An 18,562-nucleotide genomic window follows, 5' to 3' on the forward strand; every position below is an offset into this window, starting at 1 on the left:
GTGTTTCCTATGAGTGTAGCGCTGGGAATCCAGGTGACAGGCACTTTGCTCATGCAGAGAACTGACAGGAAGTTCCCACATCCCACCAGGGAGGGACATTTATGTGTAAATCACAGAGAATCTAGAGATTCAGAGAGGTGGAGTAGGGCCTCCAATTTCTCAGGTGGGTCAGGGTCCCTCAGGGCCCTGGGCCTTACTTATTCAAGGTCAATCAGACCCAAGACTTGACCAGCTAAAAATCTGTGCCAAGGAGTGTCCACATCCTTGTGTCCGAGGAGAGGACAGGCGGTCAAGAGCACAGCAGCGAATGCACATGATCTTTACATCTGTGTGGGTGACTTTGCCGGCAAGCTTGTGGTGTGGCTGGGGCTAAATTTCTGAGTACACTTAGAGACCACAACTTGGCCTTTTGCGAATGAATTTCACTTTTGAAAGTCTCAATCTGGTAAATAGGTTGAGTGACCAAAGCATGCTAGTGTTTGGAAGCAAAAAGAAGCTACACATTAGAGACTTGTCTTCCATTGTTGCCTTTAACTTTGAAGACGACTCTGCTGAGGGAGTTTCAGAGACGTTGCGAGTGATGAGCCCTGAAGATGCATGTTCCAGAGGCAGCGATCATTTGCCAAAGTGCTGTGCACATAGTCCATGAACAACAACCCAGAGTGCATTTGTAATCATTTGTGAATGTGGATGTAAGGTTGCATAATTTCTGGTATGTTTTTAAAACAGTGGTCTATCTATGTTTATTTTATTTTATTTATTTATTTTTGGCCTCGTCTATGTTTATGAACAAAAATACAAAATGGAATATCTGAGGCAATTGTTCTGAAGTTCTTTCTTCCTGTTAAGAAGTATCTTGATTATCTGAAATTCTTCCTAAGGTGGACTGCATTCTCTGGGGTTTGGGATCAACAATTACCATGTTGCAGAAGGTGGCATTGATGGTAAGAAAACCTTCTTCTTAAGGACCTGAAGCTCTGAATCTGGGTCGGGCCACTCAAATGTTCACATGAGGAACAGTTTGCTGTGCATATTGTGCAGAGCACATAAATGGTGCCTAAGGGACAGGGGCAGGTGAGCGGTGCATGAAGAACTTTTGTGGCTGATGGATACATTCGCTATCTTGCTTGTTATGATGGTTTCACTGGTGTATACATATTTTAATTATGTCGAAAATGTTTGTATTTTCTATTTTAAATTGGACTGTCTTTGCATTAATGAATATTCAGAGTTCTTGACACATTCTATTCTTTGCCAGATCTTTATCAAGTATATACACAAGTTCTTTCTTTATCTGATATGTGACTCGCAAACATTTTCTCCCAGTTTGTAGATTGCTCTCTCTGCCCCTTCCTGCTCACGCTCTCTATCTCTCCCTCTCTCTCTCTCAAAATAAATGATTAACTTTGAAAAATCATGTAAATCTACCACAACTGATTATCCTAATTGCATCCAATTGTACCAAAATGCTGCAGGCTTCCACTGCAGGGCTGGGTGCGGGACATGGACCTTGCACCTCAGCCTTGTGTGCTGTGAGGTGCTCACAACCCTATGTCGCCAGAAGACAAAAACAGAAGGAGATGCAGCAGGAAATGGTTGTGGTGAAGACAAGAAAGAAGTGTGGCTGTGCACCGGTAAATTGACAACAACCATGCTTGTTCTTGTGAGATGGTTCTGGGAACTGGGCCAACGTCGATTGTAGGCTACAGACTTCCTGGGGACTGAGCTGTGAGGTGCATAGGAATCATCGTTTCTTTTCTTTACTATGTCATTTCTAATAAAGTGTTACAGATATTTTTAAATGCATGAGAGGGAGGACATGGGTTGGAAAAAGTGTCAAATTATAAAACAGAGACAAGAAATGTGTAAAGAAGCAGACATTGTCAAAAGGCAAACTGCAAAACCTTTGAGGCTTTGAGCTCCAAAAGATGCAGAAATAGACTCCATCTGTGGATGAGAAAAGATTCATATTCATATCATAATGGGGCACGGACACAGGTAGGATGACAGCTTGTAGCCAGTTTTAGATGATTGTAAATCATGTTGGGGCGCCCGGGTGGCTCAGTGCATTAGACGTCTTGTTTTTAAATTTAGACTCTTGATTTGGCCCAGGTCATGATCTGATGGGTTGTGAGTTCAAGCCCTGTGTTGGGCTCTGCACCGACAGCGTGGAGACTGTTTGAGATTCTTTCTCTCCCTCTCTCTGCCCCTTCCTGCTCATACTCTCTCTCTCTCTCTCTCTCTCTCTCTCTCTCTCTCTCTCTCTCAAAATAAATGAATAAACTTAAAAAAAATCATGTAAATCTACCATGACGGATTATCCTAAATGCACCCAATTGTACTAAAGTGCTGCAATTTTTCAGCTTTATTGAATTTTAATTTACATAAAATAAAATTCATCTCCTTTCAGTAGATTTAATCATCAATTGAAAAATATATCCAGCAAGTCTTGCTATTTCCCACTAGCCTATATATGTGTATGTTGTCATAACATATATTCATTTTATTTTATCTTTTATCTTTTGATCCCTTCCCAGGTTTCACCAATCCCCTCAACCTGGGAACCATCAACCTGTTCTCTGTAACTATGAGCTTGTCTTGTTTTTTTCTTTTTTACATTCCATATATAAGGGAGATGGTGGAGTACTTGTTTTTCTCTGTCTGACTTATTTCACTGAGCATAATTCCCTTGACATCCATCCATGCTGTTGCAAATGGCAAGATTTGGTTTTTTTTTAATGGATGACTAATATCCAATTGTGTATATATGCCATGATTTCTCGGTCCATTTATCCATCAGTGGACACTTAGATTGTTTCCATATCCTGGCTATTGTAGATAATGCTGCAATAAACATGGGAATGCAGATAACTTTTCCAGTTAGTGTTTTTTCCTTGGGATAAATACCCAGAAGTGGCATTACTGAATCATATGATCGTTTTTTTAAAAAGTTTTTAATAAAATTTTTAATACTTATTTACTTTTGAGTCAGAGAGAGACAGAGCTAGAGCAGGGGTTTGGTAGAGAAAGAGAGAGACACAGAATCCCAAGCAGGCTCCAGGCTCTGAGATGTCAGCACAGAACCTGATTTGGTGCTCGAACTCATGAACTGTGAGATCATGACCTGAGGCAAAGTTGGATGCTCAACTGACTGAGCCACGCAGGTGTCCCTCATTTTTTTATTTGAGAGAGAGAGAAAGGATGAGGGACAGAGGGACAGAGATAAAGAGAGAGAGAGAGGGAGAGAGAGAGAATCTTAAGCAGACTCCATGCTCAGCGTGTAGCCTATGTGGGACTCAATCGCACGACTCTGGGATCATGACCAGAGCGAATATCAAGAGTCCAACACTCAATCAATTGAGCCACCCAGGTGCTCTTTTTCTTTCATTTTTTTTTAGTATCAAGGGATTTTATAGTAACTTTGGAGAAATGTCAGTAATTTATGACTATAATTCTGTAATGTCTTATTTTAGAATATAAAAACTTCACTGGATTCTAAGCTAAGCTTTTAAACTTTAAAGTTAAATTATATTGTTCTCTCTCATGTCACAACCCCTGACAGGATGGTTGCACACACGAAATAGAAAAAGACATTTGGTCTTTCCACACAGGCATCCCTTTTGTACCCTACAAGGATGAGTTGGCTTGTGTAACCTGACTAGCTGGCTTCTTAATAGGAAGAAGCAAAGTTCCATTTTGAATATAAATGGGGAGGGGAGTCTTCCACTGAGATGCCCCAAAGTCAGATTTTGTATTACTTCCTGCATTGCTCTTATGAGGAATAGCTACCAGCAGCAGCAGCTCAGAATTCTCTTTGTAAACTACAATATTTTGTTTCCTCTTCTGTGGGCTACTTAGCTACCAAAAGGAAGAGTAAGAAGCTCCAGGAAATCCTAGAAAGTACTTTGGCATTCCCCAAGTATTGCAAGAGAACGTCAGGCTTTCTGTAGACTTCGAATAGGCTTCTTTAGAAGGGCCTTCTATAGAGTTCTGGGAGTACAGCAGTCACTTTTGGGGGGGACCGTGTGGCTACAGAGGAGGGATGTGTGTGAAGGGAAATGGGGGACCATGCAGGGGAAGCAGCTGGATTACCATCCTCATGCTGTGGCTTTTGTTTCCTGATGTCCCAGGGCTTAGAAACCAAGATGGCAGAGATTCACAGCTGAGACTTGTCTTAGTGGGTAAGACTGGAGCAGGGAAAAGTGCCACAGGCAACAGCATCCTCGGAGAGAAAGTGTTTCATTCCAGCATTGCGGCAACATCTGCCACCAAGACCTGTAAGAGGGGGAGCAGCAGGTGGCAGGGAAGAGAAATTGTGGTCGTAGATACGCCTGGCATTTTCGACACTGAGGCACAGGGTGCTGACACCTGCAAGGAGATTGCTCACTGCATCTTCCTGACCTCCCCAGGGCCTCATGCTCTACTCCTGGTGATTCCGCTAGGCTGGTACACGCAGGAAGAGTGAAAGGCCACGGAGAAGATCCTGCAAATGTTTGGGCTCAGAGCTAGGAGATACATGATTCTCTTATTCACCCGGAAAGATGACTTGGATGGCACCAATTTCCATGATTACTTAGAGGAAGCACCCAAAGATATCCGCGAGCCAGTGGGCAAGTTTGGTGATCGCTACTGTGTGTTCAACAATCGGGCAACAAGAGCTGAGCAGAAGGCCTAGAGAAATCAGCTGCTCACCCTGGTCCAGCGCATTCTAGTCAAGAATGAAGGAAGATGCTACATTAATAAGAGGTACAAAAGGCTGACAATGAGATTCAGAAACAAATGCAAGAAATGCAAGAATTTTATGCAGCAGAGCTAGAGAGAGTGCAGATAAGAAAGGAATTTGAATACAAAATCAGAAAGCTGGAGGATAAACTGGAGCAGCAGAAACAAATGGAACAAATGGAGAGGGAATTGGCTGAGAAAGAGGCATTATATGCTGTAAAGCTGCAAAAACACAGAGATGAGAATCAGTATAAGATAGTTGACTTGATCATGAAAGCTCTGCAGATGGTTTTTCCTATCTTCTCTCACCTGTTTATGGAAGATTAACCTGAATGAGAAGATCTCCTTATTTGCTACACATTTTCTGCTGGCCCTGCCAAGCCCCCACCCCAGAACTCATTCACCAACCTTGAAGCACTCTCGATTCTGTCTCTCAGACTCTCAGGACGAAGGGGTATAATCAGATTCACTGGTGGTGATTGGTAGATGTTTGATTGACTTACCAGGGGAGGGACACATTCTCAGTTTGTCGAACTCCAGAGTAGAAGGTATTGATGCTCTTCTAAGAAGATGACCCCCAAATTTCTCTATTTGTCCCAAGTGAAATCCAGATTCCTTCTAGATTGGTGGATCCTCTCCCTTTGTTGCTTCTACTCACTTATTTTTGCTTTTAGGACATGGCAATCACCTTACCCATATGGTTTGTTACAAAGATTGGTTCTTCATGTTAGGTAGTCTAATGATAGAGATGCTAATAGAATTCTTTCCAGATGAATGGAAATTTATTTAGTTACATTTTTACAGAGGGACTCAAGTTGTTCCTTATCAGCTGCCCACTGAAGAACAAAGAGTTGTCTGGAAACTAGACCTCTCAGAACTCAACTAAGTGAAATGCCAGAAAGAGCAGTTGAAAGACAAAGATTCAACACAGAAGAGAACAACGGTTTGCTGTATTCAGATATATCTACAGCAACTCTTTGACAGACTTTAATGCAACATATTTGCTGAATAACCAGTTCTCTCCTTTTCATGTGAAACTAACTGTTGCCACTTCACCTCCATCACCTCAGACCTTCATACCTTACTGCACATACCACCCTCTCCCAGCTGAACTGCTTGCTAGTTGGTATTATAATAAAAGTTTTCTGTTCCGTCATATTTCCATAAATTTGCAGTCCACTTCTTCTTGGAAAATACCTTTGATATTTATTTTTCTTTATTATTTTCTTTAAAATTTATTTATTTATTTAGAGGCATGAGCAGGGGAGAGGCAGTGATAGAGAGAACCCCAAGCAGGCTCCACACATCAGTGCAGAGCTTGACGCAGGGCTCAAACCCACAAACCATGAGATCATGACCTGAGCTGAAACTGAGAGTGGGATGCTCAGTGGACTGAGCCACCCAGGTTCCCTACGTTTGCCACTTCTTCTAAGACTACAGGTGTGAGTTTCAGTTTTTGGTAACAGTTCAAGATGATTTCAGAGCTAGTCTTGCTCTACCCTCAACACATCTCTCCTCCTTTTCCTTGGAAATTCCCAGCCACATTCTCCACCCCTCTGCCAGTCAAACACCACCTTCTCGTTGGATTCATTCATTATGCACTGATAGAAATTATGTGTAAACAAGGCTTTAGAGACCTTTCTGGTTTTCCTGGAGCAAAAATCCCCTTTAATATGTGGATAACAGTAGGAAGTGTCTCTATCTGTTTTTTACTTTTCTATTTGGTACTTCTCACATAATCCATGCGAAGGTTTCCCAAAGCACATTTCCATGTTCTGCCAATATGTTCTGGTGGTCATATGTGACTTATGGCAACTCTCCTCACTCTGCCATCTTGACATTGGCTTGTCCATGCTCAAAGCCATTTTTCCCAAAGGGACATATACCTCTCCCAGTTTTCCTCAAACACCCATGAGTTTAGACTGTACTTTTAATTAATCTCGAGGATAAAGGAAGCACACCACAAAGAAGCTCACAATCCCTCACAATCCCTTCTCCCCAGGAGAAGGGACCAAGATGGTGGAGTAGCATGGAAGTTTTCTGCTTCTCTCATTCCTGAAATTCAGCCAGATCAGCACAAAAGCATTTTTCACACTAGAAAATTTATCTGAGGATCAACATAACCATCTGCGTAACCTGAGCCACAGAACTTGGCAGGTACACAGCACGAGAGGTGATTTGGGGGAGAGAGAAGCCATGGAGGATAGGGAGTTGTTTTTGCTTGTGGAGATAGGACAGAAACAGGGGGTAGAATACAGGAAAACACTCCCCCAAAAGGCAACTGTAGAGAAAGAGAAAGAGTGGAAACACCCAAAAGGGACTGAACAAGAAAGCAAGAAAGGAGAAAGTAGATTTTCAATACCATTAAGAAGAAGGGCCCTATAAACAAGGGAGCCCAGAGTTGGAAACTCTGTATCTCGCTACCTGGTGGTGATCTGGTGGGAAGGGTGAATCCCCAGGAGCGAGTTCCGAGGGCTCCGAGGGCCACGTGGGGAGAAGCAGTTCCCCTGCTAAGAGAACATTTGGTAGAGGTCGTGTGGCCTCCCCACAGGTAAGTGTCCCAGTGGACCCTGGAGAACAGCTGTTTGTTGGTTTTGGAACAAAGGCATTATGGGGCAGTGAAGTCTGGCACCAGATGTGTGTTGTGATTTACCACAATCCCTGAGATGCTGCTGCTACATGACTGGGCAAACGTCTTGTGGGGCACATTGGTACCTGGCTGTAGGCTCTGGGCATCTGCAGCAGGTGGTCCCATGAACGTTCGCAGGGGTGGCGAGCACCTGGCCATTGCTTGGCAAGACCCTCCCACGGAGGGTTGGAGTGGGCCAAGACTAAGGGACCTCAGAAATGAGGGGTTTGGAAACACAGCCCCTTCTGAGATGAAATTCAGAAGGGAGGTGCCACCTCATGGCTTGGTCGCAGATAGTGTATAAGTGGGGAGTGGATGGATGCTGGAGACAAAGGAAGGTTGCATGTTTTTAATTATCAAATGTTTTCCTACTTTTTATTTCCTTTTTTCCCCCTTTCTTTCCCTTTTTTCTGTATTCTGTCAGGCTTCTTTCAACAACCAGACCAAAACACACCTAGGATCTAGCATCCTTCATTTGATTTTTTTGTGTGCTGTTTTAAATTTTTTAATTTTTTTAATAATTCCTTTTCTTCTTCCAAAATGAAGGAATTCACTCAAAAGGAAGGACAGGAGGAAATGCTTCCGACAAATAAGCAAAATGTCTGAACCAGAATTTAGAGTCCCAATAGTACGAATATTAGCTGGGTTTGAAAAAAGCATAGATTCCCTTTCTGTGGAGATAAAAGAAGTAAAATTTGCCATCATGAAATTAAAAATGCTGGAACTGGGATGCAATCTCATATGGTTGTCACGGTGGCAAGGATGGATGCAGCAGAGCAGGGAATCGATGATGCAGAGGACAAACTTATGGAGGTTAAGGAAGCAGGAAAAAAAGAGGGAAACTAAGGCAAAAGAGTATGAGATAAGATTTAGAGAACGTGGTGACTCATTCAAAAGGAACAACATCCGATTAATAGGGGTCTCAGAAAATGAAGACAGAGAACACAGAGAAGGTTTATGTGAGGAAATCATACCAGAACACTTTCCTACCCTGAGGAAAGACAGACATCAAAACCCAGGAAGCACAGAGAACTCCCATCAGATTCAAGGAACACCAACTATCAACAAGTCATTTCATATTCAAATTCACAAAATAAACAGACAAGGAAAGAATTGTGAAAGCAGCAAAGGAAAAAAGCCCTTAACCTACAAGTGCAACCAGATCAGGTTCTCAGCAGACCTATCCACAGAAATTGGCAGGACAGAAAGGAGTGGCGGGATATATTCAAAGTGCTGAACTGGAAAAGTAAGCAGCCCAAAGCTCTTTATTCAGCAAGGTTGTTTGTTCAAAATAGAAAGGGAGATAAAGTGTTTCCCAGACACAGGAAAACTATAGACGTTTGTGACCAGTAACCAGCCTGGAATGAAATTGTGTGGGGGACTCTCTCAGGGGAGAAAAGGTGAACCAAAGCAAAAAAGACAAAAGCAACAAAGACCAGAGAACACCACCAGAAACTCAAACTCTAAAGGCAACACAATGGCAATAAATTCATATTTTTCAGAACTCACTCTAAATGTCAATGGACTAAATGCTCTAGTCAAAAGACACAGGGTAACAGAATGAATAAGAAAACAAGTTCCATCTTTAGGCTGTTTCCAAAAGACCTATTTTATTATTTTTATTTTTATTTTTTCTCTCTTTTTTTTTAATATATGAAATTTATTGTCAAGTTGGTTTCCATACAACACCCAGGGCTCATCCCAAAAGATGCCCTCTTCAATACCCATCACCGAGCCTCCCCTCCCTCCCCTCCCCCATCAACCCTCAGTTTGTTCTTAGTTTTCTTTTTTTTCTTTTTTCTTTTTTTTTTTTAATATATGAAATTTACTGTCAAATTGGTTTCCATACAACACCCAGTGCTCATCCCAAAAGGTGCCCTCCTCAATACCCATCACCCACCCTGTCCTCCCTCCCACCCCCCATCAACCCTCAGTTTGTTCTCAGTTTTTAACAGTCTCTTATGTTTTGGCTCTCTCCAACTTTAACCTCTTTTTTTTTTTTTCCTTCCCCTCCCCCATGGGTTTCTGTTACGTTTCTCAGGATCCACATAAGAGTGAAACCATATGGTATCTGTCTTTCTCTGTATGGCTTATTTCACTTAGCATCACACTCTCCAGTTCCATCCACGTTGCTACAAAAGGCCATATTTCATTCTTTCTCATTGCCACGTAGTATTCCATTGTGTATATAAACCACAATTTCTTTATCTATTCATCAGTTGATGGACATTTAGGCTCTTTCCATAATTTGGCTATTGTTGAGAGTGCTGCTATAAACATTGGGGTACAAGTGCCCCTATGCATCAGTACTCCTGTATCCCTTGGATAAATTCCTAGCAGTGCTATTGCTGGCTCATAGGGTAGGTCTATTTTTAATTTTCTGAGGAACCTCCACACTGCTTTCCAGAGCGGCTGCACCAATTTGCATTCCCACCAACAGTGCAAGAGGGTTACTGTTTCTCCACATCCTCTCCAGCATCTATAGTCTCCTGATTTCTTCATTTTGGCCACTCTGACTGGCGTGAGGTGATATCTGAGTGTGGTTTTGATTTGTATTTCCCTGATAAGGAGCGACGTTGAACATCTTTTCATGTGCCTGTTGGCCATCCGGATGTCTTCTTTAGAGAAGTGTCTATTCATGTTTTCTGCCCATTTCTTCACTGGGTTATTTGTTTTTCGGGTGTGGAGTTTGGTGAGCTCTTTATAGATTTTGGATACTAGCCCTTTGTCCGATATGTCATTTGCAAATATCTTTTCCCATTCCGTTGGTTGCCTTTTAGTTTTGTTGGTTGTTTCCTTTGCTGTGCAGAAACTTTTTATCTTCATAAGGTCCCAGTAATTCACTTTTGCCTTTAATTCCCTTGCCTTTGAGGATGTGCCGAGTAAGAGATTGCTAAGGCTGAGGTCAGAGAGGTCTTTTCCTGCTTTCTCCTCTAGGGTTTTGATGGTTTCCTGTCTCACATTCAGGTCCTTTATCCATTTTGAGTTTATTTTTCTGAATGGTGTGAGAAAGTGGTCTAGTTTCAACCTTCTGCATGTTGCTGTCCGGTTCTCCCAGCACCATTTGTTAAAGAGACTGTCTTTTTTCCATTGGATGTTCTTTCCTGCTTTGTCAAAGATTAGTTAGCCATACGTTTGTGGGTCTAGTTCTGGGGTTTCTATTCTATTCCATTGGTCTATGTGTCTGTTTTTATGCCAATACCATGCTGTCTTGATGGTTACAGCTTTGTAGTAGAAGCTAATGTCTGGGATTGTGATGCCTCCTGCTTTGGTCTTCTTCTTCAAAATTACTTTGGCTATTCTGGGCCTTTTGTGGTTCCATATGAATTTTAGGATTGCTTGTTCTAGTTTCGAGAAAAATGCTGGTGCAATTTTGATTGGGATTGCATTGAATGTGTAGATAGCTTTGGGTAGTATTGACATTTTGACAATATTTATTCTTCCAATCCATGAGCAGGGAATGTCTTTCCATTTCTTTATATCTTCTTCAATTACCTGCATAAGCTTTCTATAGTTTTCCGCATACAGATCTTTTACATCTTTGGTTAGATTTATTCCTAGGTATTTTATGCTTCTTGGTGCAATTGTGAATGGGATCAGTTTCTTCATTTGTCTTTCTGTTGCTTCATTGTTAGTGTATAAGAATGCAACTGATTTCTGTACATTGATTTTGTATCCTGCAACTTTGCTGAATTCATGTATCAGTTCTAGCAGACTTTTGGTGGGGTCTATCGGATTTTCCATGTATAATATCATGTCATCTGTAAAAAGCGAAAGCTTGACTTCATCTTTGCCAATTTTGATGCCTTTGATTTCCTTTTGTTGTCTGATTGCTGATGCTAGAACTTCCAGCACTATGTTAAACAACAGCTGTGAGAGTGGGCATCCCTGTCGTGTTCCTGATCTCAGGGGAAAAGCTCTCAGTTTTTCCCCGTTGAGGATGATGTTAGCTGTGGGCTTTTCATAAATGGCTTTTATGATCTTTAAGTATGTTCCTTCTATCCCGACTTTCTCAAGGGTTTTTATTAAGAAAGGGTGCTGGATTTTGTCAAGGGCCTTTTCTACATCGATTGACAGGATCATATGGTTCTTCTCTTTTTTTTTTTGTTAATGTGATGTATCACGTTGATCGATTTGCGAATGTTGAACCAGCCCTGCATCCCAGGAATGAATCCCACTTGATCATGGTGAATAATTCTTTTTATATGCTGTTGAATTCGATTTGCTAGTATCTTATTGAGAATTTTTGCATCCATATTCATCAGGGATATTGGCCTGTAGTTCTCTTTTTTTACTGGGTCTCTGTCTGGTTTAGGAATCAAAGTAATACTGGCTTCATAGAATGAGTCTGGAAGTTTTCCTTCCCTTTCTATTTCTTGGAATAGCTTGAGAAGAATAGGTATTATCTCTGCTTTAAACGTCTGGTAGAACTCCCCTGGGAAGCCATCTGGTCCTGGACTCTTATTTGTTGGGAGATTTTTGATAACCGATTCCATTTCTTCACTGGTTATGGGTCTGTTCAAGCTTTCTATTTCCTCCTGATTGAGTTTTGGAAGAGTGTGGGTATTTAGGAATTTGTCCATTTCTTCCAGGTTGTCCAATTTGTTGGCATATAATTTTTCATAGTATTCCCTGATAATTGTTTGTATCTCTGAGGGATTGGTTGTAATGATTCCATTTTCATTCATGATTTTATCTCTTTGGGTCATCTCCCTTTTCTTTTTGAGAAGCCTGGCTAGAGGTTTGTCAATTTTGTTTATTTTTTCAAAAAACCAACTCTTGGTTTCGTTGATCTGCTCTACCATTTTTTTAGATTCTATATTGTTTATTTCTGCTCTGATCTTTATTATTTCTCTTCTTCTGCTGGGTTTAGGCTGCCTTTGCTGTTCTGCTTCTATTTCCTTTAGGTGTGCTGTTAGATTTTGTATTTGGGATTTTTCTTGTTTCTTGAGATAGGCCTGGATTGCAATGTATTTTCCTCTCAGGACTGCCTTCGCTGCGTCCCAAAGCGTTTGGATTGTTGTATTTTCATTTTCGTTTGTTTCCATATATTTTTTAATTTCTTCTCTAATTGCCTGGTTGACCCACTCATTCGTTAGTAGGGTGTTCTTTAACCTCCACGCTTTTGGAGGTTTCCAGACTTTTTCCTGTGGTTGATTTCAAGCTTCATAGCATTGTGGTCTGAAAGTATGCATGGTATAATTTCAATTCTTGTAAACTTATGAAGGGCTGTTTTGTGACCCAGTATATGATCTATCTTAGAGAATGTTCCATGTGCACTCGAGAAGAAAGTATATTCTGTTGCTTTGGGATGCAGAGTTCTAAATGTATCTGTCAAGTCCATCTGATCCAATGTATCATTCAGGGCTCTTGTTTCTTTATTGACTGTGTGTCTAGATGATCTATCCATTTCTGTAAGTGGGGTGTTAAAGTCCCCTGCAATGACCACATTCTTATCAACAAGGTTGCTTATGTTTATGAGTAATTGTTTTATATATATCTGGGGGCTCCGGTATTCGGTGCATAGACATTTATAATTGTTAGCTCTTCCTGATGGATAGACCCTGTAATTATTATATAATGCCCTTCTTCATCTCTTGTTACGGCCTTTAATTTAAAGTCTAGTTTGTCTGATATAAGTATGGCTACTCCAGCTTTCTTTTGGCTTCCAGTAGCATGATAAATAGTTCTCCATCCCCTCACTCTCAATCTAAAGGTGTCCTCAGATCTAAAATGAGTCTCTTGTAGACAGCAAATAGATGGGTCTTGTTTTTTTATCCATTCTGATACCCTATGTCTTTTGGTTGGCGCATTTAATCCATTTACATTCAGTGTTATTATAGAAAGATACGGGTTTAGAGTCATTGTGATGTCTGTATGTTTTATGCTTGTAGTGATGTCTCTGGTACTTTGTCTCACAGGATCCCCCTTAGGATCTCTTGTAGGGCTGGTTTAGTGGTGACGAATTCCTTCAGTTTTTGTTTGTTTGGGAAGACCTTTATCTCTCCTTCTATTCTAAATGACAGACTTGCTGGATAAAGGATTCTCGGCTGCATATTTTTTCTGTTTAGCACACTGAAGATATCGTGCCAAGCCTTTCTGGCCTGCCAAGTTTCAAAGGAGAGATCAGTCACGAGTCTTATAGGTCTCCCTTTCTATGTGAGGGCACGTTTATCCCTTGCTGCTTTCAGAATTTTCTCTTTATCCTTGTATTTTGCCAGTTTCACTATGATATGTCGTGCAGAAGATCGATTCAAGTTACGTCTGAAGGGAGTTCTCTGTGCCTCTTGGATTTCAATGCCTTTTTCCTTCCCCAGTTCAGGGAAGTTCTCAGCTATAATTTCTTCAAGTACCCCTTCAGCACCTTTCCCTCTCTCTTCCTCCTCTGGGATACCAATTATGCGTATATTATTTCTTTTTACTGTATCACTTAGTTCTCTAATTTTTCCCTCATACTCCTGGATTTTTTTATCTCTCTTTCTCTCAGCTTCCTCTTTTTCCATAACTTTATCTTCTAGTTCACCTATTCTCTTCTCTGCCTCTTCAATCCGAGCTGTCGTCATTTCCATTCTGTTTTGCATTTTGTTTAAAGCGCTTTTCAGCTCCTCGTGACTGTTCCTTAGTCCCTTGATCTCTGTGGCAAGAGATTCTCTGCTGTCCTCTATACTGTTTTCAAGCCCAGCGATTAATTTTATGACTATTATTCTAAATTCACTTTCTGTTATATTATTTAAATCCTTTTTGATCAGTTCATTAGCTGTTGTTATTTCCTGGAGATTCTTCTGAGGGGAATTCTTCCGTTTGGTCATTTTGGATAGTCCCTGGAGTGGTGGGGACCTGCAGGGCGCTTCCCCTGTGCTGTGGTGTATAACTGGAGTTGGTGGGCGGGGCTGCAGTCCGACCTGATGTCTGCCCCCAGCCCACCGCTGGGGCCACAGTCAAACTGGTGTGTGCCTTCTCTTCCCCTCTCCTAGGGGCGGGATTCACTGTGGGGTGGCGTGGCCGTCTGGGCTACTTGCACACTGCCAGGCTTGTGGTGCTGGGGATCTGGCGTATTAGCTGGGGTGGGTAGGCAAGGTGCACGGGGGTAGGAGGGGCAGGCTTAGCTCGCTTCTCCTTAGGTGATCCACTTCAGGAGGGGCCCTGTGGCAGCGGGAGGGAGTCAGATCCACTGCCGGAGGTTTGGCTCCGCAGAAGCACAGAGTTGGGTGTTTGCGCTGAGCGAGCAAGTTCCCTGGCAGGAACTGGTTCTCTTTGGGATTTTGGCTGGGGGATGGGTGAGGGAGATGGCGCTGGCGAGCGCCTTTGTTCCCTGCCAAGCTGAGCTCTGCCGTCTGGGGGCTCAGCAGCTCTCCCTCCCTTTGTCCTCCAGCTTTCCCACTTTCTGAGCAGAGCTGTTAACTTATGACCTCCCAGACGGTAAGTCGTGCTTGCTGTCGGAACACAGTCCGTCCGGCCCCTCCGCTTTTGCCAGCCAGACTCGGGGGCTCTGCTTGGCTGGCGAGCCGCCCCTCTGCCCCGGCTCCCTCCCGCCAGTCCGTGGAGCGCACACCGCCTCGCCGCCCTTCCTACCCTCTTCCGTGGGCCTCTCGTCTGCGCTTGGCTCTGGAGACTCCGTTCTGCTAATCCTCTGGCGGTTTTCTGGGTTCTTTAGGCAGGGGTAGGTGGAATCTAAGTGATCAGCAGGACGCGCGGTGAGCCCAGCGTCCTCCTACGCCGCCATCTTCCTGGTTTCTCTGTTCTTAGTTTTCAAGAGTCTCTTATGCTTTGGCTCTCTCCCACTCTACCTCTTTTTTTTACTTCCCCTCCCCCATGGGTTTCTGTTAAGTTTCTCAGGATCCACATAAGAGTGAAAACATATGGTATCTGTCTTTCTCTGTATGGCTTATTTCACTTACCATCACACTCTCCAGTTCCATCCACGTTGCTACAAAGGGCCAGATTTCATTCTTTCTCACTGGTGTGCACATTTTCTTAAGCACCAATTCTCTGATACAGATTTGTGAGAAAGGACAATGAGATAGGGAGATTTTAATTCTATTTTTCATTCCTCTTGAGTTAATAGTTGCTTTTGTAGGAAAAATGCTTTGAGCAGGCTTATGCAAATGAGTCCCTTAGACTTTAAGTCAATTGCTTCTTGTGGAGCAATGTGGAGTACATGGGAAACAGCCTACGTAGCAAAATTAAACATAGACGCTGCACAGCTACTTCGTTCTCACCCTCATGGTGAATTCCATTGACAATCTCCCAACCAAATTTCCATACAATTCTTAATGCTTCTTCATTCCTCCATGAACTGAGGAAAAGACAATATACCTCTTGCTTCCTGAACCTGGAGAGGTGGAATCTGGGTCACAAGTCTCATGGGTTTATTCTTTCTTCCTTCCTGTTTTCTTTCCCCTAGAAGAAGACAGAGTGTTCTCAGCTTCTATTATCTGGACATCTACTATATAAAATTCTATTGTGCAGCAAGGGAGCCCTGGGCTTTGTCATGGAAATTGGACAACTGATAGAGTATAGGCAATCCCTTGTAAAGAAACACCAACACCCTGGATTACAAGGCTGTCATGTTTTCACAAATCTCCCCCCCCCCCCCCCTTTTTAGTCTAGAAGCTGTTTCTTCAGGTTTTTCTCTATACTGTGTGAAGGATTAGCATGTATCAGAGCCATCAGGAAGTCTTGTTAAAGTACAAAGCCTGATTCAGTAGGCTCGGAGTGGAGCTTGAGAATCTGCATTCCCTACAGGTTGTGTTGTTCACAGGTGTTGCCCATGCTGCTCGTCTGGAATCATACCTTCAGAGTGACCGCCCAGTCTCAAATAATCTCACATTTGAAAGGGACAAAGTCATTTCAATCATATTCAAGGCATTTCCCTCGTTCCAAATGTTACCAGCTAGATTCAGGATACCGAAGTCTCCTCTTCTCCAAGATTCTCAAGTATACATGCAAAGAACTAAATCAAATAAGCCAAAATACCAGATTTCTATCCAAAATCTAGGACTCCTTAATAAAGAGGGAGTGTAGACCAGAGCAGGGGCCAAAACCCAAAGTTGGAAAACTTTATTCTTCTCCCTGAATGGAACAGAGCTAGTCGCACACCCTGGGGCCATCTGACAACCAGATTTACTGTCCAAGAAGGTGACTCAGCTGGGACCTGCCAGAAAGAATTTCTTTACTGTGTATACAGAATGGAATAAGGGACCAAAAGTGTGGGTCATGTCTGGCCCCAGTAAGCTAAGACGGAGAAAGTACCATCTGTTTCATGTTTTTAAAAAGTAAAACATAATAGGAAAAAGTGGTCTACTGAACTATCCTAACATTCTCACATTCTGAAACACATCAGTCACTGTCTTTCATGAGGAGATCATTTATGATGGGCTATCAGGAGATTTTCTGCTTCCCCGGGGTGAAGGTGGAGGGATCAGCACTTTTTCCTCTGAGCCAGAGAGAGGAGAGTCACCTCTTGTATCCTTCTCTGTGTCTTTCAAAAAAATGCTAATGAGGTGCCTGGGTGGCTCAGTTGGTCAAGCATCTGACTATTGGTTTCCTTTGCCTGAGGTCATGATCTCATGGTTTCCTGAGTTGGAGCCCTGAGTAGGGGTTCATGCTGACAGTGGAAGGCCTGCTTGGGATTCTGTCTCTCCTTCTCTCTCTGCCCCTCCCCCTTTGTGCTATCTCGAGTTCTCCCAAAATAATAAATAAACTTTAGGGGAAAAAGGAGGTGGGATTATACCAGGTGGGCTTGACCTAATCAAAAAATATTTAAAAGCAAGAGTTTCTCCCTCTGGAGAGAATATCCATGTTGAATATCTGTATTGAGAAACGCCTATCAAGGGAGGCAGCCAGGGTGACACTCTGGGAGGAAGAACTCAGTCCTACAACCGCAAGCAACTCAATGCTGCCAACAACTTGAATGAATTTGGAAAAAGACCCTGAACTCCACAGAGGACACCACTGAGCAGCTGACTCCTTGACTGAAGCTTCGAGCAACTCTGAACACAGGACCCAGTCAGGCCTTGCCTAGACTCCAGACCCCCAGAGACGGAGCCAATAAGCGTATGTTGTTTCAAGTTGCTAAGTTGGAGGTCATTTGTTAGGCACCGATAAAAAAGTAATGCACTTGTTATCTTTATAGTGAGTTTCTTTTAAATAGCATGTGGTTGGCCTTGCTTTTTAATCCAGTCCTACAGTCCCTGCTTTTTATTCCGGGGTGTTTAGACCATTTATCACAGTCTACATGGAAGTACTATTAGACCACTTCACATGTCGTTTAAGGAAGTTACACTAGTGTACTTAACAATTTCTCCCTCCCTGGTGTTGTCATGCCTGACTTTCACATGCATTGTAGGTCCCTCAATACACTATTACTATTTTTGTTTTAGACAATTATCTTTTAGAGCTATAAAATGTAAGCTACAAAATGTCTTTTGTATTATCTTCCTTTTTGCCATTTCTGGAGCTTTTTATTTCTTTAGGTAAATACAAATTTCAGTCTGGTATCACCTTCATTCCTTGTGGATGAGGAACTTCCTCCAATATTTGTTGTAGCACAGGTAAGTCAATCCTGACTTACCTAAGTCAAGCTGAGCAGTGAATCCGCTCAGCTTCTGTGAGGCAGCCTTTAGCTCACTTTTATGTTTGAAAGCTATTTTTATTGCTTAGAGAATTCTGGGCTGACACTTTTGTTCTTTCAGTAATATAAAAATGTCACTCAATTGTCTTCCGGATTGCAAGCTCTGACAAGGAATCATCTGTAATTACAATCTTTATTCCTCTAATATAATGTGCCTTTTACACCCCAGTTATTTTTACGTCTTCCTCTTTATCTTTGGTTTTTAGCAGTTTCAGTATGAAGTGCCTAGATTTTTATTTGTTTGTTTCTGTATTTATCCTGCTCAAGCTTCTCTGGGACTCTTGGATCTGTGTCTTGGTGTCTTCCCTTGTTTTTCGAAACGTCTGAACCATTATCTCTTCAAGTGTTTCTTCTGTTCATTTTCTTTTTTTCTCCTTCTGGTACTTCAGATACATGTGTGTTAACCTGTTTGATTTGCTTTGCAGCTCCCGGATACTCTATTCCCTTTTTCTTTTTCTCACTCATTTTTAACTTTTGTTTTCATTTGAAGAATTTCTATTCTCTCTTCTTCAAATTCACTGACTCATGTTGAGTCAACTGTGTTGACTGATGTACCTGCTAGGGAACACTTCATCTCT

The 18,562-nt window shown here is 42.2% G+C and overlaps 1 pseudogene; it reads left to right on the plus strand.

Annotated features, from left to right (window-relative positions):
- The first annotated feature begins 4,084 nt into the window (after positions 1 to 4,084).
- Positions 4,085 to 5,890, plus strand: LOC128775863 (GTPase IMAP family member 4-like; annotated as a pseudogene).
- Positions 5,891 to 18,562: the final 12,672 nt, after the last annotated feature.

This window comes from Panthera pardus, unplaced genomic scaffold, assembly GCF_024362965.1.
Source record: "Panthera pardus isolate Hobbes unplaced genomic scaffold, ASM2436296v1 HiC_scaffold_9, whole genome shotgun sequence".
Lineage (NCBI taxonomy): Eukaryota > Metazoa > Chordata > Mammalia > Carnivora > Felidae > Panthera > Panthera pardus.